The following is a 23,801-nucleotide window of genomic DNA, read 5'->3' on the forward strand; positions in this document are numbered from 1 at the left end:
GATAGTTGCAGTATTTGATTCTATGAATAAAAAGGGAACAAAGAGCTGTAATACAACTTGAAAAAGAATTGAAAAGGAAGTTATGCTGGCACAGCTGCTGTGTGGTTGACTCAGTTATCCATCAAAAACCATCTGAGGTGCCCTGGAGACACCCATCGGAGATGTCCATGTACAGCTGTCTAAGACACAAGACCTACAAGAGACCTGTGCCCTTATGAATTAGCAGGTGACAGCCAGGTGGGATTAGAGACCTGAGGGCATCTCCAACGATACCAGACTCTTGTACATGGGTAACTGAGTAAGTCAGTGGTGAACACAGTCACTGGGATCTGGAGAAAAGCTTATCTCAGCCTAGACTAGCTTTTGCTTTGGTGAATGGCTCTCCAGACTAATACTTTTGCATTATTTGGCATGTCTTGGTGCATCTGAGAAACCCATGTGTGCAGGCAGACATGACACAGGACCCATGAGACACCAAAGGCTTTCAGGAGTGGGGATGCCATACAGATATCAAATAGCAGTAGACATCTGACCTGTGGGCAACTGTCATCAATTTTCTAAACCAATTTTCTAAATTTTGCCGTTACTGTAATGACTTAAGACACATTGATCTCCTGGTTACCCTTGGACACTTAGGGGGATCTACAAAAAGGAACTGAATATTACCCTGTGTGTTGACTTCCTTACAGTGTTTTTCACTGTGTAGAGCAGGAGAAAAATACCAAACAGTGAGTTGCAGGAAAGCTGTTCAGATTAATTCAGAATGTTTTCCTTTTGCTTAACGAAAAAGAGCGTGAATTTAAAAATAACATTTGATTCTTCTTTTGGACAGCTTTTTAAGAGAAAGCCATATGGCACAACGTGAAAGTTTTAAAAAAAGATGTTGTAGTCTTGCTTTTCAACCTTGAATCCAATGAAATTGTAAGATGTATGTTTAGATAAGGTGAACCTTTGTAAATTAAAGGAGCTTTGTGTAAAAAAAAACAAACCAAAACAAAACTGAATCCTCAGCCCTGTGAAGTGAGTATTTTATAGAAGTTCTAAAATACTTGTTACAATTTTTTTATGTCCTTATCTGCCTAGGTTTCCTAGCTGTACTTGTCATGTAATTTGTTCGTAATTTATGTGTTTTGATTGCTCCTAAACTTATCATTTGCGAGTAGCAGTAAAACTGAGCAAACTATGGCTGTAGTTAGTATATTTTGACCGGCTACCTTAGGGTGTTGAAGGAATAGAAATTAGAAGTACATTCAGCATTTTAGTGAATGGCCATCAATACTTCATATGCCTTATGTAATTGATGAGTGTTTTTCCTGGAAAGAAAGGGTATTACTGAGTCTACTATGTTAGTAAAATGTTTCAGGTTTTATTTGCAATGACTGAACCTGCTGAAGACTTTTAATGTGATCCTCAGAGTGAAAAAGTGGATTGAAAGACAGATTGGTAAAAGAAAGACAAACTGTTTCATATTTTATTTCAGGAAAAAAGACAAACTAAATTAGTGCATTTTTAAATTCAGTTGGGAATTCTCATTTATAATTTAAAGCTCTTGGAAATACTTCATGTCTTTAAAAAGATGACGTGGTAATTCTGTAATTGTGTTGCTGGACAGATCCCTTTGAGAAATACAAGGAACAAAAGCGATCAGATCCACCCTGAGTATTCCACCCATCCCTTCCAATTCACAAACTTTAAGAATTCTAAGACTCAGATTTTCTCCTCTTTATAGGTGAGGAGGCATGCTATCTTACTTAAAATTCTGATAGCAGCAAAATTAGCTTTTATCAGTACTTCAGTTTATCCAATATTTCCTGGCTTCGATTTTATCCATAAGTCGCTTTGAAGCCAGTCAGTACAGGCACTGATGTTTGGTGATTGCTAAACATGGATCATTTCAGCTCTGATTCATCATAACTAATTCAGCTGAGGTATCTAATTTGGGAACCTGGTTGCCTGAGGGTCTCTTTATAATTTATGAACTTAATAATTGCTGAGAGGTGAGATGAATCGAAGCCTAATTACAAAGATGTGAAGCTTTTGCATTTAATATAGGTAGAAAGTGAAAAAAAAATAAAAAAAGTACCATTAACCCCACCCCCCTCAGTAAATTCAATGCTGAAGATTGGTATTAGTGAATGAGTTTTCACCATGCCAGCAAATCAGCGTTTTAAACAAATATCATCAGTTGCCACGCTCCTTCCACAGCCAGTAGCAGCCTGTTTCAATCACTCATGTCGCTCATGTCATGAGCACTGACAGCTCCCCTTCTCCTTCCAGCTTTCCTTTCTCTATTCTGCTTCTACATCTTCTGCAGCTGTTTTATGTTTCTGCCTAAACATGTAATGCTAGATAATGAGGCAACCTATACCCAGATGCAGTGTGACTACTTTATATGCAGATGAGCCTAATGCAGACACACTTATTCCCAGGGGAAGTGGCAGTCTCAAATCTCAAAGTAGGCGCCGAAGTTCCCCAGACAGCTACTGGGAGAGGCTGGTTCACCTCCAAAGCACAGAGATGCTGCCCTAGCTATCTTTCTATAGACTGTACAGGGAATACCCTCAAGTGTGGGGGCTGAACCAACTGAAAAATATAGTATTGGCTCCAGAGGACCCAGGTGAAGCTGAGCACTCGTATGTGCAGAAGGGAGGGAGCCTGACAGTGCCTGGGACAGAGGGAGACCTTGATTTTCAGCCCATACAACTATGTCTGTTGTAAACCTCAGGAAGTCTTGGAATAAGTTTTCCCTGTCCTGGTGATGCTGCCCTAAGCACTACCTGCAGCTCCCTCTTGCTGGGTATCTTTCTGTCCTGCCTTTGACTGTGCATGTTCTCCTGCCTCACCTTTGGCAGGCAAGGTGCAGCACACTCACAGATTACAGGCACGTAATAGCTCACACTCACTAATTTAAAAATCAGTTTTAGAAACTCACAATTCCCCAAATCTTTTAATGTGGAAAAGGTATTGGCAGGCAGCGAGCGAATTTGATTTCCGTGAAGAAACATGTAAAGTACTTAATGATTCAGTTTAATATGGAGTGCTAATTTCATGTTTCAGTATGACTACTTGGCTTTTCATTTTTCCAGTGTTAGAAGTTACACAGGACCCTGGTTAATTTTTCCAAGCCGTAACAAGGTGTGTTATTGCATTCAGTGCAAAAGAAACCTACAGAAGACTAAGCAGTTAGTTAAGTAAAACCGTCCTTAGCTTTAATTAAAAACAGGCAAATTACAAAGTAAAAGAGAAATATGGAATTTTGTTTGATTAAAGGCTCTGCGATGTGCTAGCCAGGCAGAAATTTTGCATGTTCAGACTCAGATTTTTTTGCTTTTGCTCTCACTGCGATTGATACAGTCCCACTGCAAAGAGTTTCTGTTCCTCACTGGGAAGACATCACATGTATAACACCAAGGAACATTTTATCATTCTTAAATTAGAGGATTTTAATAGTTTAAAAAATGACACAATTTTATTAATTTATATAAATACATTGAATTTTAGCAGCAACAAAATGTTTTGCTCAGGTTTCCTGCAAAGGTAAAAACTAGTCTGAAGGAGGGATGGATTCAACAAGAAAAAAACTGTGCAGGTGGAGATACAGGCATACTACATTGTTTCTGCTTTGTGATCAGATTGCAAGTCCCAGCGTTTAGTGGAGTTTAAAAAGCACCCTGGTGCTCATGATGTGGTCACAAGGCAGATATAATACAGGGTGTCTGTTTCTTTTTCTGTTGGTTGAAACAAGGGATCGTGACAATTGCCACAACGTGCCATGTGACTACGCATACAATAATTACATTAAGTGTAAAGAATGCCTCATGGACAATAACGCAACTGTCCCAATGAGGCTTCATACATTCACACAAATCCTGTGTTGAGGGCTGAGAGTCTTGCATATTCAAAAGGCTTTTGCTGCCTTATTTTCATACTTCTTTTACTGACAACACAGCGAGCACATCACATTCCAGGAAGGTGTTATTAATTAAGACCTTAATGTAATTGCCTTCAAAATCCCTGAATAACAATAAGGAAAGTGTTTTTATGCATGTGTTGTGTAATAGTTCTGCAGAAGGGGGTTTAAGCTCTGGGCTAATCTTTTTTTGACCTTCCTTTATTTCTTACAAAATTAGCCAAATTTATGACCTAGTTTTGAATATGAATGTAAATATCAAATAAAGCAGATTATAACCTTTTCTTCGTTGTAATTTTGTCTCGATTTACAGCCCAGGTCTCCAGCCATTTCAGCAATAATAGGTTAATACATTGGCGTTTCTTATGCATAATCTGTGTAGCAGAAGTAGTAGAGGCCACTAGATAGAGATTTTACATTGAATTGCAATATATAGCTATATAGTCTAAGTTATACTTAGGATAAATGTGCATTCACAATAACCAATTTCATTTTCATTGGAAAACTGAAGTGAAAGACAGAATTTTGCTAAACTCATGGGAGTCATAAGAATAAGAAGCAGCTCTAAAGATTTATGTTGGCAAAGGACTGCAGTATTTTTTAGACAGTCATTTGAAACACTGTGAGGTTCAACTTTGGCAAGGTTATACTTTTTTTTAGAATATTACACCTTTAAAAGTGGTTTTGTGTAACAGAATAAACAAATGATGAATTTCTGTCTTCATAGAAAAAGATATATTCATTTATCAAATTAAACTTTTGCATAATTTACTTACATCCAGTTAACAGGCATTTGAACACAGATCTTTTTGGGAACAGTCTCAAGTGAATTGTTTATCATTGATCTTCACAAATTAACATATCGTTAGAAAACAAGATGTTTTATCATAGTTCGTAACACAATATGTAAGTGTGAGAAAGATACGCAGATGTAAACTTTTAGGAGAAGAATCCAAGATAGATTTAGTTACATTGCTTTGAAACTTAAAGTCGATTTAGATTTTACAGAAGCTACACAAGAAAAAAGATTTTTAAAGCTACCAGTAGCAAAACAGGACACAAATAGTTACTTTTGATACTAGCTTATTAATGTATTTTATTTATAGGCAATGGATTCATTGAATGACCAAGAAATATACTAAATTGAACTCAGAAAATGTGTTTATTAAATAATTTACATTCTCAGTACAGTTACTGTCAGTTTTCCACACATGCTATAACCTTCCTCAAACTCTTTTCGATGGGAGCTGGTAAGGGTGGAAAGGTATTTTGGCTCCTGCTCCATCCAGTTCTTCAGCACTCACCCTGTGGAGCTTGGTCCAAAGGTTGCTGCTGCCAGCTCTGATGCCACCAGCTGCCTGCCGTGAGCTTGGCTGAAACAGCTGAGTCAATGAATCATTAAACCCAGAAAGTTCTTAATTTTCTTTGCCACGAGCCAAACAACTATCAGCAAAAGCTTAATTTTCTGCTAGCAAACCCAAAAAATTATTTCCCTGTATATTATTAAAACCAGCTCTTAGCTTTTATACGAAACCAAGATTATATTTTTCAGGTGCTGGTTTACTTGATGAGAGTGATGGAAAATGCTTATAGGACTTCACATCTCCCTCCTGCATGCTGTAAGCCCTGTAAGCCCTGTCTTACATGAAATTTTCTGTTACAGTTGTCACAGTGATATCTACATGAAAAAATTTCCAAGTACCTAAATACAGTTTCAGTATTCTAAAAGGAGATGCTAGTGTCTGCTAGCTGTATCCCAGGATTTCCAGTTTAGATTGTGAGGACCCTGTAGGCATTCTGAGAAAAGAGGAACGATTCTAAACAGTTTTACAACTTGGGTAATGTGCTTTACTCTTAACAGAAACATAGTAAAGATAGTTGTAGTGTGGAAGACAGCTATGAGAAATTTGGGTCCAGATGTGGCAAGCATGGGGAGTTGACAAATGTGATTCCTTCATGAAGATGTTTGAAAATCTTAAGGAAAAGAACTTGGAGGAAAAACAAAAAGATAGAAAGGAAAGCTACTTGGATATTGAACAATACCAATACAAAAATGTGAGAAAGCAATACTTACAGAAAAAAGCCAAATACTTTAGCCCAGTAAATAACTGCGGTGAAATTTTCTATGATCTATATGATCTAGAATTCTGGAAAGAAATAGTAGTTTACTGCATCACCAATCCTTGTAAAGAGACAACGAAAAAATGGCTGAGGTGAACAAATCATGAAGGTGCTTTTCCTCTGGAAATCCAAAATAATTAGACCTATGTATTATCTCCAGAAATTGAAATGTAACCTGTGTGATAAGGAGTTGCAAGCTTCAGCAGTCATACCAATTTTTTTGTACAGAATGTCATTTGTAGACATAGCTTTACTGCCTTGTCCCTTTTTTTTTAGATCAATGCCATAAACACACACGCTGCCAGTGATGAATGGTGCTTTCACAGACAGGGAGAAAACGGGCACTCACAGCCATTTCAATTTGTGTAGATCTCCGAGTACCCCAGGTTTCAAACTGGGGAGACATTTATGGCTGAGATACCTATTGACATAATCATGTAACATGGAACTGAAATAATACGATCTAAAAACTGATAGACTACTTTTAAAGAGAGGGAACAGAAAACTTTCAGTTGATGACAAAAACCAGAAAAATAAAGAACTATGACAAGCAATATTTGACTTTAAAGTGCTGAGGGAAAGTATTTTAAGGTTTCTGTCTCGTGAAAGGCTGACCATTATTGCAAGGGTAGCAGCATTTGACTTAATCTTTTTAAATATTTTATAGTTGGAATGATGCTGTGTAAGGCATTAAAATGTGCTTTTATGAATAGTTTTGCAGTGCCCTGGGATGGATGTGTTTTACTATGATGCAATGGACAAATTTGCATGGGTTTTATACATATGCTTTTTAGACCAAGACAGACATGGTAAAAATGCTTTGCATTTATATACACTACTCAATCAAAATGTCAATACCTGTAGCTTGTTATTCAAAACTTGATAAGAAACTGGAATGATTAGCCTGACTTTCAAAGGCACTGGGCTTTTATCAGCTGTTTGAAGTGGTAGGGGTGCTTGGGTGCCTAATAATGCTGTAAACATTGACATTTGAAACATTTGGCCAATATGCTTTGTGAACATCAACTAATGAGGCAGTGTCAGGCACACATAGCAAATTAAAATTATAATGGGTGGATAATGATACAAAAAGTTCAGGGATTTGTCTTTGCCCTAGTGCGCAATTAGCATCGCAGCAGGAGTTAATATTCATGAAGTACTCACATCTCTCTGGAGCTACTGGAATATGCAGAATGGTGGTTGGATGACACTTTAAAGGGCTGACATTTAGGTGCCATTTCCTGTACTGTGGAAGGCTGGTTGCTCTGTGATACTCAAGAAGCAATCAGTTATTTAAAAAGGCAGAATAGGGCAATAATGTACTCACAATTTCTGAAGTTTGCACAGGCCAAAGAATGCTTTCCTTGGTGTTGTCTGAATGCAATTGTGTTATAGAAATCAAATACAGGTAAGGTAAGAAAGCCAGGATAATCATGATTCATTAACTTCTTCAAAATGTAAACGTTTTATAATCCTATATTCATTCCCTTCTGCCATTTTAAGCACACTGCCAAATTAATGACTGGTGTAACACCACTGAAGTTAGATTCAATATTTTCCACTGGAACAGAACATTCTAATGACTTCTTATTAGACAGACTTATATTCTGCTTACTTATTTTTCTATGGCAAGGAGCAAGACTAGATCTCTGTGTACTGCATACAAAACCGCCTGCATTTGTGCACATCTGGCTACACCAGAGGACCAACGTTATCAAAACATGAATTTCAAAGGTAAATGCCATGCCATAGTGTTAAAAAAGTGATCACACAGGTGACTGTATATCGATTTTGTTCATTCTATATATTCCAGGACTCGTGTAATAATTTAATAAACTAAGATACTCACATTTTCTTCACCTTTGTACACTTGCTGAAAACTTCATCTGGAAGAGAATGGATCTGGTTGTGTCTAAGTGACCAAAAAGTAATTGGTAATGGATGTTTAAATTAGATCTTAACTGGTCAGTATTGCAACTGTCAAACCCCAGACCTTACCTCTGGTTGCAGCTGACATAGGGTCAGACCCTAGGAAGGACTTTGGGCACATTCCATTACGTAGCACCAGGTGCAGTACGTTGGGTGCGTTACCTTGCCTGTGAAGTGTGGGTAACCTCAGCTTCTTTATCAGCTGTCCTTATAGTTTAAATCCTGAGCTTAAGCCTGAGTGGCCTCCTGGGATTAGCTGGGTGAAGACAGGCCTCCCTTGGTCTGTTTCGAAGGTAAGTGTACTTGACTGCTTGAACAAGTGAGCTGAAGAGCCAGTAAACTTAATTGCCGAGTTTTAAGGCTGGCCTCTTTTAAAGATTTTCCTTTGATGATCCGGAGGGGCCTTTGAGAATTTCTCATATTAACAAGTAATCAGCCATATATAAATTTTGGCAACCTATAGGACTGGAGCTAGCAAAATGGAACAGGGAGCTTTCAGTCATCATTAAGAACCAATAATCCTGACGTTCCTGCTTCGGTAACTTCAGCAATATTTGGCAGGTGCTCACCACCCTGGGGCTGGCTGCATACCCAGTGATCTTTAGCGAGTGGCCTGGGGCTGGCAGGCTTGAAACAATAGGAATGACAAACCCAAATAGCATCCAACTCACCTAATTGTAAATAAACATCTACAGTGCAAAATGCGCATTTCGGCTAACACCCCAAGCTTTCTTTAGAGGAGTGAACCTGTTCTTTGTGCAGTTCGTATGACCTGTATTAGATGACTGGTTGTCCTGGTTTTGGCTGGGATAGGGTTATTTCTCTTCTTGGTAGCTAGTGCAGTGCTGTGTTCTGGATTTGGTGTGAGAACAGTGTTGACCTCATGCTGGTGTTTTTGGTTGTTGCTGGGTAATTCTTATACTAAGTCAAGGACTTTTCAGTTTCTCAGCCCCTGCCAGTGAGAGGGCTGGAGGGGCACAAGAAACTGGGAGGGGACACAGCCAGGTCGGCTGACCTGAACCAGCCAAAGGGATATTCCATACCATGGAACATCATGCTGGGTATATAAACTGAGGGTGTGTGGGGGCGTGGTGTGGCCAGGGCTGCCTGTCACTCAGAGACTGGCTAAGCATCGGTCAGCGGGGGGTGAGTAGCTGTGTTGTGCTTCACCAGTTTCCTTTTTTCCCTTCCCTTTGGGTTTCCTCTCTCCTTCTTCCCTCCTTTTCACTATAACTGTTATTACTACTGTTGTTCTTATGGCTTTATTTTATTTCAATTATTAAATTGTTCTTATCTCAACCCTCGAGTTTTACATTCCTTTCTGATTCTCCTCCCCATCCCTCTGGGTGAAGGGGAGTGAGGGAGCGGCTGCGTGGTGCTTGGTTACCTGCTGGGGTTAAACCACAACACTGGTTTGCAGTGTTGATACATGTATTTTGTCAGATGAATTCCATACTGAAGTGGGCCTTGCAGCCAGACGCTTACAGCATTCACTACATACTAGTAAATCGCCTAGTAAATATCTAGAGTGGGTCAACCTTTTCTGCAACCTCTGAGTGCAGAGGGTTTGTACTTGGTAGTATAGCGTTATGCAAAGTGTGTTATAGGCACCTCTTCGTAAAACAGCTTTACGCTGGAGAGCAAAGGGAACTCTACTTACAGGGGGCTTAGGTTGCTTGAAACAGGTGGACCAGACTTTAAATTAACAGCAGCACATTCTAGTTCCATTTCGATGGAGGTGCAACCTTCTGGGTATTAGTGGAGACCTGGGAAAAGGAACCCTTGAGTGAATGTCTTACATATGACCCACCAAGTATGTCTGATCAGGTGGAATGTCATTCTGAGACCTCTTTTTAGAAAGGGATTGGACATCTAGATGCAACACCCCCAAATTACCTTAGCAAGGTTTGCTTATCAGGAAGGCTATAAAACACTGATGTTGCACTTCCTAGGACTGCAGTGCTTCACATGTAATGAAAGCAAATGTAAGTAAAACATAAATCAACTGTAATATACCACTGTTCATAAGCCACAATAAGGATAACTGAAACATGTATAAATTTATATATGCATACAAATGAGATAATCTGAGAAATTGCTGATGGAGCAGTTTCCACTGGAGAATGCAGATTTGTTTAACTCACTATACTTCACTGAGAAATTGGAGGCTTTGATTTTAGTGCAGACCAGAGGGAACACAGCATCGAAACTTGCTTCTTGCTTGCCAAGACACTGTCCTTGCTTTCTGGGATTTAAGGAAGGGCTTTTTGGGTACCCCAACTTGGCAGTCCATCTGAACAGCTGTCCCAGAGCCTTTGGGTTTATGACTCTTTATCAATAGGCAGGAAGAAATAATTCAGAAGGGAACAACGTAAAACATTTCAAGATTATTTTTTTTAATGTTACATAAAGAAGACTTGCTTTTTTGCTTTTGTTCCTGAGTGGGATGAAAACAGATACTGACTTTCCAAAAGTTCCCAGAAATGTAATTACCATTTTCCTGCAACTTTATAAAGCTGCAACCTGGCACTAACAAGCAAGTTTCCCATTGCATTACCCTGCTCTACTCTGGTATGCATGCAAAAAAGTGAAAACTGTGAAAGTAAAGGAGTTCCCTGAGTGCATCTAAAATTCCAGGTATCTCTATAATTATAGTAAATATATATATATATGCAGTGAAAAGCCTTAGAAGTGTAAAATAGTTTAAGGATATTAATAAGGACATTAAGATTAAGTTAGTCTGATAAATCCAATTAATTAGGCTTTCCATGAACCATATCAAAGATACTTGCCCATCCACTATTATCTCCTAAAAAAAGTGTTGATGTTTTTCAGCTGTATTTTAAATTGCCCATCAGCTTTTATTGAAAACCAGAACATTAATGCCAATTTGTCTGTGGGGTACATGTGTTTTCTTATACGGGATGGAACTAAAAGTAAATCTTCAAATGGATTGTTTTTATTGCCTTTTCTGCTGATTATGAGTAGCAATTATAAGCCCAAATCAAGAAATCTCATGTAAATTGAGTACCAGAAGTGTACCAGACTATAAGTATGGCAGAGAGGTTGAGAAATAGAGAGAGAAATCAAATGTTGATGCAAAATATTTTTACAAAATGTGTTTATAAAAAGAAGTGGATGCTAAAGTAGAATGATTGGTGTAGTGGAGAAACTCATACTGCAGTACACGTTATAGCATGGAGAATCACAAATTATTTACAGTGGAAATATACACAGGATAAAGGAAATGTTCTAGGACAAGACTGAAAATCAGAAAGTGACCCAGTAAAAACCAGAAAGTTTACACCTGTTTCAGTAAATGGATATGCTTGGTGATCTCAGATTTCAGGCAAAACCATGGAAAATGATGAGAACAGATCATTAGTGGACCAGTACAGTAACAGTAAATGTACAGGCAATTGTACAAGTTATATGAGATATGAGAGAAAATCAGTTAAAATTTATAAAGTATAGTCTTTTTTTTTTTTTTTTTTAAATAGATTGTCAGAAGGTAGGAATGTCTATTATATATGAGGAATATCGGTCTTTGGGGCAATCAGTAGGCCAGAGTGCGGTTTGGAGCTGGTAACGGCAGTGGTACGTAGGTGAATGGTAAACAGGAAGGTGCAATGTGGAAAGTCGTAAACACAAATGGCCACATCCAGAGGTGGTAGCTGAGGGGTGATGGTAATGAAAAAGTAAAGAGGCACAGGAGGATGATTTGAAATACCTAGAAAGATGAAAAGAAAGTGAAAGAGATGTAAGAACTTCACTAGGAGACAGGTGGGGAGGGAGGATAGGAAGCAGGACATGACAGTGAGTTTATACATTAATTTCTGACCCAACATGCTTCACAGTCACAGAAGAAGTCAAATGTGATATTGAGGGAATCATGCTCCAAAACATGGATCTTTTATTAGCCAAAAAAGGAGACTAGTATCACTGGTCTGACTTCCTCATTGCTCTTTTGGATTGAGAGTGGGCATGGAGGTCAGTAATACAGAGAGGAATCGTAGTGTGATCACCACCAAGTGCGTACATGCTTATGCACATATATCGAGACATGTATATATCTAAGACTTAGAACACTTGAAATCATCATAGATTAAGAATTCTTCACTTTTACTGGTAGAAAGCCTTATTTAACATAAGTACCCCTACTTACGTGCAGGAGTTTGTGCACCCACTTTGAAGGATTCCCCACACAGATATGCAGTGATTGCCCACTGCCCATAGCAGAGGATAGTCTAATAGGGATTCCACAGGAATGTCACCACTGGAGTCCACCTGGGGCCTGTTTTTAGACACCCTGTCAATTTTCTTTGCTGACTGGCATGGTATAATTCCCTCATTCGTTGAACAAAAGAAAATAGTCAATTAAATTGAAAGACCCAGATTTGTCAGGCTTGTGGGACATCTGCCAGCTATTAGCAATTCAATGTGTATTAACTGGAGGAGCACATCCCACAACCAGGTTTTGTTTCTGTATACTTACAGATGTTGCAGTACTCACCACAATTCTCTTCATCTGCACCATTCTCAGAGTCATTTATGCCACCATAATCAAATGCCCACGAGAGGCACGTTGTATGATTTCTGCATGGCAAATAACTCTTTTGGCAGACACCACCAACTGAAATGCCTTCCATCAGCCAAGATTCTGAGAAAATATGGGAAGGTGTTTCCTCTACAGCACAGTCAGTTTCAAATTAAAAAGGCCTGATAAAACTGCAACCATAGCATGCAACAGATTTTCATTTTTTGTTTTGAGGTGTATTGTGTTTAATTTTAATTCTGCCTCTTGCATTACAGTGTCAGCTACAAACGGTTTTCCACCACTGAAATTTAGAAGAGAAAGTTTAAAGTTTCTGCTTGTTTCTCTTCTGTCTTTCCCATCATCTGCACAACACATTGCTGGACAGAAAGAAACTTATCAATGTACTTTCCTGGTAGACTGATTCCTCTGAGGTATAAGCATTAAGTAGCAGAATGCTGCAGCGTGGCCAGAGGTGGACAGGGAGGTAGTACTTGAATATCACTGGCTGGGGGAAGTGAAAATCTCATGTGAAGAGAGAACTTCCAGCTGAAGCACGTGGAAAGCTACTTCCCATGCTGAAGGCAGCTGAGCAACAGGGAAGTGTCCACTTACGTATCAGAGAGGTACAGCTACTAAGAGCACTTATTGCACGCAATTACAGGAAAGTCTTTGAGCAATTGGCAATCCTGGTGTGAAGCTGCACAGTTGGTCTCAGATTTATGGCTTTTCTTTTGGGATCTTTTTTTTTTTTTTTTTTTTGCAATAATGCAATGACATTTATAGTCTTGTAGATCACTTATTTAAACAAAATGTTTAAAGAAGAGAATAGTTTTTATTTCCTCTATTGGTGCACATCGCAAATGACTGGTTTTCTACAAAACATTTGCAGGAAATATGCTCTATTGTTTCATTATAGGTATGGAACATATGTCCCTTTGCAAAAACACTTTTTCCCTTTCACAAAGTTTACAGGAGTTTTACAGCCAAGAAAAACTACTGAAAGAATGCTAAAACTGCAAAAAAAGCAATCCAAAACCCCCAGGAAAGTTCTTTGTATCATACAGAGCTAATTCTGTTTTCACTCATTAGCAACATCTCTGAAAAGTGAAGTTCGAATTTGGCAAAACAAATTTGATTATAATCTTAGTTGAACAGGTAAAAATGTCTATGGACCCACCTTGCAGAGGCAGACATGCTGACTGTAGAGACATGAGACTCCTATGGGACTGTATACCAGATTAAAATGAAGCATATGGGATAAAATTACAGGGAGGAATGACAGAAACAAAGTGAAGTAATCCAATTCCTATGAGGTTAATGGACAATTAGGGGCTATATAGTATCAGCCAGGAAGGAAAGAGCAGAAATTCAGCTAAAAGGTAATCTTTAAAAACTGAGTATGTTTTAGTTTTATTTAACATTTTCCTAATAATACTGCTTTTTTTTATGATGCAAAGAATTGAGGCTGAGACATGATGAGAGGAGATGAAATACATGGTGGATTCCAAACTCAGACTTGAGTTCCAAATTCCATTAATTTTGGAAATCTCATCAAGATATGCCTTGCCTTTTAAGTGAGATACCTCTAACATTCTCTTGCTACAAAACTGAAAAGATGGACAAAGGGGTTTAGACTAGCTTTTCTGAAGGCTTTGGTTAGGATCCACTATCTAGATAAAAATAAATAGCTTAGAGTGGTTAAACTATAGATCTTTGTATATCAGTATTTTGAATAATGTTACAATTAGACTCCGATAGTTTGCTGTTTTCATCAAAATCCTTATGGTAATGTCAGTATTTTTAGTTGTAACTCAATTTTTCATGTATCAGATATTGCACAAATGTTGGACTGGAAAAAGTTTTCCTTCTGTATTCATTCAGGGACAAAAAAAACCATTTTTTCCTAGTATATGTTTATGTTTAGTACAGCTTGACAGTCCCTTTTAAAGAATGGAGTCTGTCCATGACCTCTCAAGAGAAGCAGAGTTACAACAGAACACGTGTGGTAGCAAAGCTGGAAATGCATCCTGAGTCTCTTCACTCTCAGCATTCAGTTAACTGCCCTGGCAGACAAGAAACCAGCTATCATCCAAACAGAAAGGGCTTGTTTATTTATTTTTCTCTTTGAGTCTTTAAATTAATTCTAACTTGTCTTAATTTGCTATTTTATCAAGCATAAGACATTTACTCCTCTGATGGCTGTGGTTGTTCCTGACACACTTTCCAGTTACGCTGACACACAGACAATGATGTCATCTGCTGGGTATCCACATCTGTTCTCATCAATGTCTGCAGTATTATGTGGAGCAAGTCCATAAGACTGATGATTTACTACCTCTTGGACAGCACTTTGTCTGATGAATAGATACAGGTAAAAGTGGAAGCTTCTTTTTCAAAACAATAATGCCATAAAAGCAGTTCTTTATCCACCATGTGATAAAATTCAGTCTTCATATTTCTGCCTATGATAGAGTTTCTCCTTCTCTACTGGCTACTAAATTTTCTTTATTTCTCACCATAAATTTCTGAGTGGCAAAAACCAACCAAACCATACCAGGTATTACTGAGGATCAGCTAGATTCATGCAACACACACAGAGTTCTCAAACATGGCACTGTTATTCAATGTTCTTTAATGAAATAAGTCTATAAATTAATTGCAAATTTGGTAGTGCAAGCAAGGAATATTGCCTCTTTCAGTGACTGCAGTTGTAAGAACAATTTTGTTTAAGGCAGAAAAACTAAAACATTCCCTGCAAATGTCCAAGTTGTGCAAAAGCTCTCAGGATACGTTTCCAGCCATCTGGTAGTTGCTTCCACCATTGTAACTACATGGTGCTTGCCCTGGTAGGTTTGTGGCAGTATGATATAATCCATCCACCAGGCATCCCCATATTTATATTTCAGCCATCATCCTCTGTACCAGAAAGGCTTTAACTGCTTGGCTTACTTGTTTGCAGTGCATGTTTCACATTCATAGATAACCTGTGCAATAAGCTCAATCGTGACCGCATCTGTATGTTTTATCTCTTCCTTGGTCATCTGAGGTCTCATGGACCCATTGAGCTTTAAATAATTCACCCAGTTGTTGCCAGTCCAGATCCACCTTAGCCACTTCAATCTTAGCAGCCTGATCCACCTGCTGGTTGTTTTCATGTTCTTCAGTGGCCCGACTCAGCTATGTAAGCAGCTGTGTGACATACTTTTCCAACCAGATTCTCAATCCAAGCAGGAATATCTTGCTATAATCCAGCAGCCTAGATGGGTTTACCACTGTGTGGCTGCTTGGTCTGCTTCCAGTACTGCAGCCAGCCCCACAGAGCATTTGCCACCATCCATGAGTCAGAATTAAATACTGGCCATTTTTCTCATTCAGCAGTATCTAAAGCTAGCTGGATAGCTTTCACCTATGCAAACTGACTCGATTCACCTTCTCCTTCAGCTGTTTCTGTGACTTGTGTGGATCACCACACAGCAGCTTTTCACCTTTGATGTTTTCCTACAATATGACATGACCCATCAGTGAACAGGGCATATTGCTTTTCGTTTTGTCGTAGTTCATTATATGGTGGGACCTCTTCAGCACACGTCACCTCCTCCTCTGGTGATATTCCACAATTTTTGCCTTCTGGCCAGTCCATGATCACTTCCAGAATTCCTGGGCAACTAGGATTTCCTATTTGAGCTCATTGTGTAATCAGTGCTACCCACTTACTCCATGTAGCATCAGTTGCGTGATGTGTAGAAGGGACCCTCCCTTTAAACATCCTGCCCAGTGCTGGTCACCGAGGTGCCAGGAGGAGCTGCGCTGCAGTACCAATCACTTCTGAAGTGGCTCGAACCCCTTCATAAGCTGCCGATATCTCTTCTTCACTTGGAGCATAGTGGGCCTCTGCATCTATGACTTCAAAAGCCCGAGGGTCGACCTCGAGTTTACCCCGGTGCTTTCTGCCTGAGGCTGCAGGTAGGGCCATTCTCCCCAGCTGTGGTGTAGAGCATATTGCATATTCTATCATCTTGTCCCTCCAGGGCTGGCCCAAGGGCTACTGCATGAATTATTTCCTGTTTAATTTGTTCAAAGGCTTGTTGTTGTTCAAGGTCCCATTTGAAATCATTCCTCTTCTGGGTCACTTGATGGAGAAGGCTTACAATCAGATTGTAATTTGGAATGCGCATTCCCTGAAAGCCCACAACAGCTAAGAAACATTGTGTTTCCTTTTTGCTAATTGGTGGACGTAGCTGTTATTTTGTTGATCATATCTGTTGGGATCTGATGACGTCTATCTTGCCATTTTATTCCTAATAACAAGATCCCTGTGCAGGTCCCTGGACATTAGTTTTATGGCAAAACTGGCTTTCAAAAGGATTTGGCCTATTTTCTTCCTCTTCTTGATGCTGTGTTGACCCATATGATGATGTCATCAATGTATTGCAGATACTAAGCTGTCCTGGTTTTGGCGGGCATAGAGTTAGTTTTCTTCCCAGTAGCTGGTACAGTGCTGTGTTTTGGATTTAGGATGGGAAGAATGTTGGTAACACACTGATGCTTTATTTGTTGCTGGGCAGTGGTCAAGGACTCTTCAGCTTCTCATACTGCCCTTGCCAGTGAGTGGGCTGGGGGGCACAAGAAGTTGGGAGGGGACACAGCCAGGACAGCTGTGGTGGTGGGAGCAATTGCCTTGTGCACCGCTTCTTTTGTATATTCTAACTGCTTAATTGTTGTTGTTGATGTTGCTATTGTTATTATTATTATCCCTTCCTTTTCTGTTCTGTCTTTATCTTAATCCATGAATTTTGCTTCTTTTTTTTTCCCCCAGTTCTCTCTCCCATTCCTCTGGCAGGAGCACAGGGAGTGAGCCAGCGGCTTTGCGGTGTTTAGCTGCCTGCTGGGTTAAACCATGGCAGTCCTTTTTGGTGCCCAGAGTGGGGCATGAAGGATTGCAACAATGACTGATTTGACCAGAGCATGTTAAAAGAAATAAGTCATAAGCATTCATTACATTAGTTTAATAGTCGCTGGTCACAATGTTGCTTTATTTTCTCTCTGAGTTGCTGTACTTGCTCTCAGAGTTGTATAACACTTTACTTACTGTATATGTTCCCTGTTGAGCTGCTTAGCACCTCTGGAGGCTGGGCTAAGGTTATCATTTTGCTGTGCTGTGTAGCTCTGGTTTATGTTATAAAATTACTGGTCATGAGACTAATCTGGTATTTGTACTCAGCACTGCGTCATCTCCGTACTTCGGCAGCCATCTATTGGAAACTATTAATAATTACACCTTTTACCTTTTCTCAGAGAGCCCATCTATGGGGGAGATAGATTCCTCCATCTTCCCCTTCTACTCCAGGCTAACTGCAATAGCTCCTGAGAATTTTGAATATCCTTGGGATGTTCAAACCAGAATTTTCCTGTTGCTTTGTTTCCTGAATGAGTTTCAGGTCTTGTTTAAAGTTAAAAAAACTATTTAAGAATACCACCCAGAGATCTGCCCTGAGGCTAGATGGTTATGAGTGGCAGGGGGTGTGGGTTAGCATGGGTAAGTGGCTAGGAAAGTGGGCACCTCCAGCGTTTTGGAATTTCACCACTGAACAGGTGCAGAATCCTGAAAAACTAGTAACATTTGGGAAAAGTATGCTGTCACCCTGGCAATTCAGAGAGATACAAATCACTGCAATGTGCTGGGCCCTGGCCCATGACTTCCAAGCCTGTGCAACACTGTTCAGTACCCTCAAGGGGAAGAGAAGGTCTCTGATCTGACGGCGAAGTGACAGGCACTTGTGGCTACTCCAGCCCTGGTGACAGGCACTGTGGCTCCACAAACCCCAGCAACAGGCATGGCAGCTGAACTGAAAAACCAACCCATGCTGGCATCAGTCACCCCTACACACAAGAAGAAATAATGGAAGAGGAAGTCATCTTGTTCAGTAAGGGATGAAGGAGCTTCTTCTGAGAAGGAGTGGGAGGATGAAGTGGATAAGGCAGACTGCTCCAAAGAAGGGCTATCATGAGAACAGGAGGAGGAAGAGAAGTGGCCATGGATCAGGGAGAAAAAAAGAGGCAGAACTCATAAATGAGGTGGTAACCACCCGATCCCTATCCCTGAGTGAGCTGCAAGAAATGTAAAGAAAATTGATCTTTCATCCAGGTGAGCACATTATCATCTGGCTACTCCAGTGCAGGGATAATGGGGCCAGTAGCCTGGAATTAGAGGGTAAGGAAGCCAAACAGCTGGTGTCCCTTTCTAGGGAGGGGGAACATTGACAAAGGGAGTGGAAAAGGGACACAAGTCCACAGCCTCTGGAGGCAATTCCTGTCAGGCATGAGGAACTTCAAGGAAGATGTTATACATCACCCAAGCAAGTGGACCACCATGGAGAGAGGTGTCCACTGCCAGAGGGAATTAGCTGGGCTGAAGGCGATTTATGATGACTTGAACAATGAGAGGTTATCCAAAGATCCAGATGAGGTCAAGTGCACACAATCCATGTGGCAGAAGTTTATACAGAGCACATCATTTTCATACGCGAACTCATTGGCAGTAATGACCTGGCAAGATGGAGAGGAACAAATGGTGGACAAATTGGCTGGCCAGTCCAGCAATACGACGAAAGCATCTCTTCCGCCTTACAGGCCTGTGTCTCAGCTGTGGAGAAACTGTCCAAAAAACTGGCCAGGGAGTTCCAGCAATTCAAAGAGCGTATGTGCTACTCCCCACCTCTGTGGACCGGTATCTCAGCTGTTAGGAGTAAGTGTTTGTCTCCTCAAGAGAGAGGATGTAGTGGGTATGCACCAGAGGCCACCCTGTGGTTTTACCTGTGTGACCACAGAGAAGACATAAGGAAATGGGATGGAAAATCTACCTCGATCCTAGAGGCACAGACACGTGAGTTGCAAGAAAACACAGTCACAAAGGGGATTCTTTCAGGAGATTTACTGCTCCAGTTTCCAGTGGGCAGTTCCCCAGGCAGAGCAGAAGGGCTAATCTTATTTTTGATCTTAGGTCCTGGTCTAACCCAGCAGACAACTGGCCACCACACAGCTGCTTGCTCATGCCCCCAGTTCCCAAGCAGTGCCCCCCGTCCAGCTTTCCCCCTAGTTTATATACTGACCCTGATGTCATATGGTATGGAATATGCCTTTGAGCAGTTTGGGTCAGCTGTCCTGTCTGTGTCCCCTCCCAACTTCTTGTGCCCCACAGCCCACTCGCTGGCAAGGGCAGTACGAGAAGCCCAGCAACAGCTAAAGCATCAGTGTGTTACCAACATTCTTCCCATCCTAAATCCAAAACACAGCACTGTACCAGCTACTGGGAAGAAAATTAACTCTATCCCAGCTGAAATCAGGGCACACACTAAAACATACACAAGTGTTTTTATTATTTTATTTATCTGTGCACAGATCTAAGTTTTCATAACCATTCTTTTCCATCAATATGTTTTTTCTAATTGGGAAAATAAAGAAGACTTGGTTTTATATCAGATATTTCATGGAAAGAAAACAACTTTCTAGATGCAAACTACAGGCTGAAGAGGTGTTTGATGAACTGCAAGAACTGTTCTTATAAAATTTTGATAGTAAAAAATGTTGTGGATTGTCCACATGAAACACCCATGTAATGGCCTGAATGGTGAGCAGGTTTAAAGCAACAATGCAAATTAGACACCGTCTGTTTGTGAAATCTATAAAATCTACAAAAAATGCACTAGTCATTAGGTTTTCACATTAATCTAAAGTGTGTTTGCTTTAGGATTCCTGCATTTACTAAGGTGATAGAATCTTCATCCACAGCGCTTCACAGGAAAACAATAACCTTGAACTCTCTTTTTGAAATGAATGGACCCTTTACCAGGTTATTCTTTTCCCTGGTTGAAAAGTAAGTCACGCTTTAATTTATGCTCAGTAGTTGTTTGACACTTCAATATGATTGATTGTCACATTTATAATAGCTGGGGGGGGTTTATTGTCGGAACTGCACAACTCCAGGGATCACTAGCCTGCATTGCTACGGTTATTAAGGTCTGGACTGTAAATCCCTTCCTGACACTGAGAAGCAGTTACTCATTGAAGAAGTCCTATAGCTCCTGTGAACAGTAGTTCATCACAAAAAGAGAAGGCTTGAAATCCTGGATTTTATCCTTAAATTTGTCACACATGGGATCTCTAGGGAGTGATATAAAAAGTCTGAAACTGCTGTTAAAGATACCTATTCCCTCAGCTACAGCAGAATATCCTTCTGGGCTTATCTGTTCAGACTGAAACGACTTACTCCAGTGTTGAAATTCCAGTCACTAACGTTTTAGACACAGCTTGGCTAACTAGCATCAATTACAAAGTTATGGCTGTGATGTGAATAAACTTCTTTCCACTCAGTAGCATGCCAGTTTTGTTTCTCCAACATGCCCAGGATGCTATATAATTACTTTCCACAGGTCTTGGCACGTGAGGATAATTGTGTGAGGTTTCCTTCTGGCTGGAAGACTGTGTCTCGGTGGCCTGTTGGAGAGATCTTTTTGGGGAATAAATGCAAAAAAAAAGGAGCTGTTTATCACCAGCCGTTAGAGGGCAGTGAAATACCATCTTTTTATACAGTGCCAGTTTAGTCACACTGAATGGCAAGGGCACATTTTGAAGGTTAACCAGCCACACAGATATTTATGTCTGTATAATCAGATGATGTTTCCTACTCTTTTGGGGTGGACTTACGTATCCATTGTAGGAATTGTAGAGTACATGCCTAGTGAAGCTTAAACAGCCTGCAATCAGTACCCATTTTACACCACACATGTCCCCAGAAACATTCCCCAGATGTGGGTTTCCCCAACGTAACTGTGTCCTATGACATTCCCGAGGCTGCTATACTGAACACATGCGTTTGTAGACACATTTAAGAGGACAGGGCAAGACGGCAGCTGATCTGTTATTCTCTTCAGATTTCTGTACTGCTTGAAACACGGTCATGTGAGGGCTGTTAGGGCTTGTCTGCCCAGGAGAAATCTCTGATACCTGTCTACTTCCCCACGATTTTTGCTTGTAACTGTGGTTATCCAAGGCTTTGAGCTGGAACCTCTTTAGGATGAAGGCTGCGCTGCCTTGGAAAGCCCAGTCATCTTGGGTTCCATCCCTTTCTGAAGTAGCCTGAACCAGTCTGGTTTGGCCAAAGGGGCCAAAGGGTTTGCTGTTAAACCAAGATAATTTATGGCAAAATTGGTTTAGGCCCTATTGTCTACTATTGATGGGGAGTATATGCAAAGAACAATTTGAAACAATGGCAGGGTGGTGCTTTTTTTTCCCCCTAACAGTGTGAAATAAGTAAACATACATTTCACGCTGTGTAAATAGGAAACATAGTAAGGGATGCTTTGGTAATAAATTATTTAAAAAATTTGGTTCTTCAAATTTAACAATGAAAGCAATATATTAATCTGTGTAATGAAAAGGTGAGCCATTGTATGTTTTTTATTAACCACATTGTCTTAAATCAAATGTTGGAAACATAATAAAATAAAGTTTATGTTAAAAACTTTACATGAGTAAAATTTCCTTTGGCAATAAAAAACCATAGTAACTTTAAAATAGTTATTTTTGAGTACTTAGTAAAATTCAGTGCATTGAAATACTGCATATTCAACTCCCTTTGAGCAGCATGTCTACAGAAGAAATAATATATTCTCTAGTACTTATTTTCTATCTGGCAATTTTGAAAATTTCTTCACAGCAATATACTTTCAGTTTCTTATTTTAATTACACTATAACTTGCCCTTTATGTCTTATTAGAAAAAAATGTTATTTTATTAAAGAACTTTTCACAAGCTGAGAAATTACCATTCATCAGCAAATTACAATGAGTTTATTCACTTTGCTGTAATGTTTCAAGAATTACTAAGAATAAGAAAATATTAATTATTAAAAAAGAAATCGTGCAGGCACTGAAAAGTCTTTTGGAAAATTTGTGTAAATGCAATACTGTAGCTTCTACTTGTGTACTGTTATATACAATGTTTCTACGGGAAAGAACTTTTCTCATAGAAACAATCTTAGGCAATCATTTCTGAGATTCTGAGTGCTCTATCAAATGTATAATTCTAATTTTAATATGCTGATATGAAAAGGATTTTCTTGGCCAAACTACCACAAATTTTGTTGCAATAGAGAAATATTTATGAAAAATCTGTTGCTAAGTTAAATGCTCGCTTTTTCAGCAAATATTTAGAAAATGTGTTAGAACTTATGTGAAGATTGCTGTTTACAACAATGTTTTATGATGTCAAGTACTTTTTCAAAAAGTGTCAGTTTATCCTTTAGGCATATATTCAATGAATTTTATTTCATAAAAATTTAGAGTAACCCGGTTGAACTGTTCTGTCATTTTATTAAAGCAAATTTCCTCATGTGCTGTAAACACCTTTTTTCCTTAAAAATATGTTTTTCAAAATCATGCAAATGAAAATTCCTTACTGATTCCTTACTTTAGATAAAATTCCTTGTTAATTCCTTAATGTATAATGAAAATTCCTTACTCTGTCCCCAAAAGCAATCAGGTTTATAAAGAAATAAGAAAGAAGCAGTCTTACCTTGGATTTCTAACAGAGGAACAGAATAGAGCAGAACTAGTATTGCTGACCGTCTAAAGTCGGTAAGATGAAGAGAAAGGCAATGGCATGTTTATGGCCACTGAGCCAGTACTTATGCTCTGGACACCATAGTAGCTACTCTTATATAGAAATCTCCAATTCGGCTACATGTGGCATTGAGCATGCTCTCAGCCTGCTGCTTCCCAGCTTTGAGGGAGAAACTTCATCGCCCATCAGGTTGCTGGCAATTATTTAACCATAGTAACAGTTTTGCCTGGCTTCTGCTTTACTACTGCTTTCGTCTGAGAAAAAGTGTAAGAGATTTTAATTTCACTAGATCAAAAAGTGATATCTGACAAGGTAATTTCGGGTTACAGGTGAGATTCCTTTTCTAAACGTATTAAGTTATCTTTGTAAGGAACTTGAAAATCTCAACAGTTTGCTGTTATTATATTGCATCTGGGATTACAAAGATGTCAGTTTGTTTTTTTTAATTAAAATGCCATCTAAGTACAAACATCCAAGTAGTTAAACATGTAACCAAACACTGTGTAGAGTTGGCCCACTGAACTCATTTGCTTTGTTGTTGCCAAGAGTAATTTCTGAAATGACAGTTTCTCAAAGAAAGATCATTACCCCTTTGATGTAATTATTATTCTGGAAAGTCAATATTTTTCTGCCCCTTGATATAGCAGCCTTATGAGCATCCTTCACTTAATGAAAACTTTTTTT

At 39.4% G+C, this 23,801-nt stretch overlaps 1 long non-coding RNA gene across 1 annotated transcript; it reads right to left on the bottom strand.

Moving 5' to 3' along the window:
* Positions 1-3,522: 3,522 nt before the first annotated feature.
* Positions 3,523-23,219, bottom strand: LOC114013150 (uncharacterized). Its single transcript, XR_003556022.2, has 3 exons — positions 23,070-23,219; positions 9,621-9,726; positions 3,523-5,283 (listed from the first exon to the last, which is right to left on the bottom strand). It is a non-coding gene; the product is annotated as an uncharacterized LOC114013150 (long non-coding RNA).
* Between the last annotated feature and the right edge of the window lie 582 nt (positions 23,220-23,801).

Source organism: Falco peregrinus, chromosome 4 (genome assembly GCF_023634155.1).
Source record: "Falco peregrinus isolate bFalPer1 chromosome 4, bFalPer1.pri, whole genome shotgun sequence".
In the NCBI taxonomy this organism is placed as follows: domain Eukaryota; kingdom Metazoa; phylum Chordata; class Aves; order Falconiformes; family Falconidae; genus Falco; species Falco peregrinus.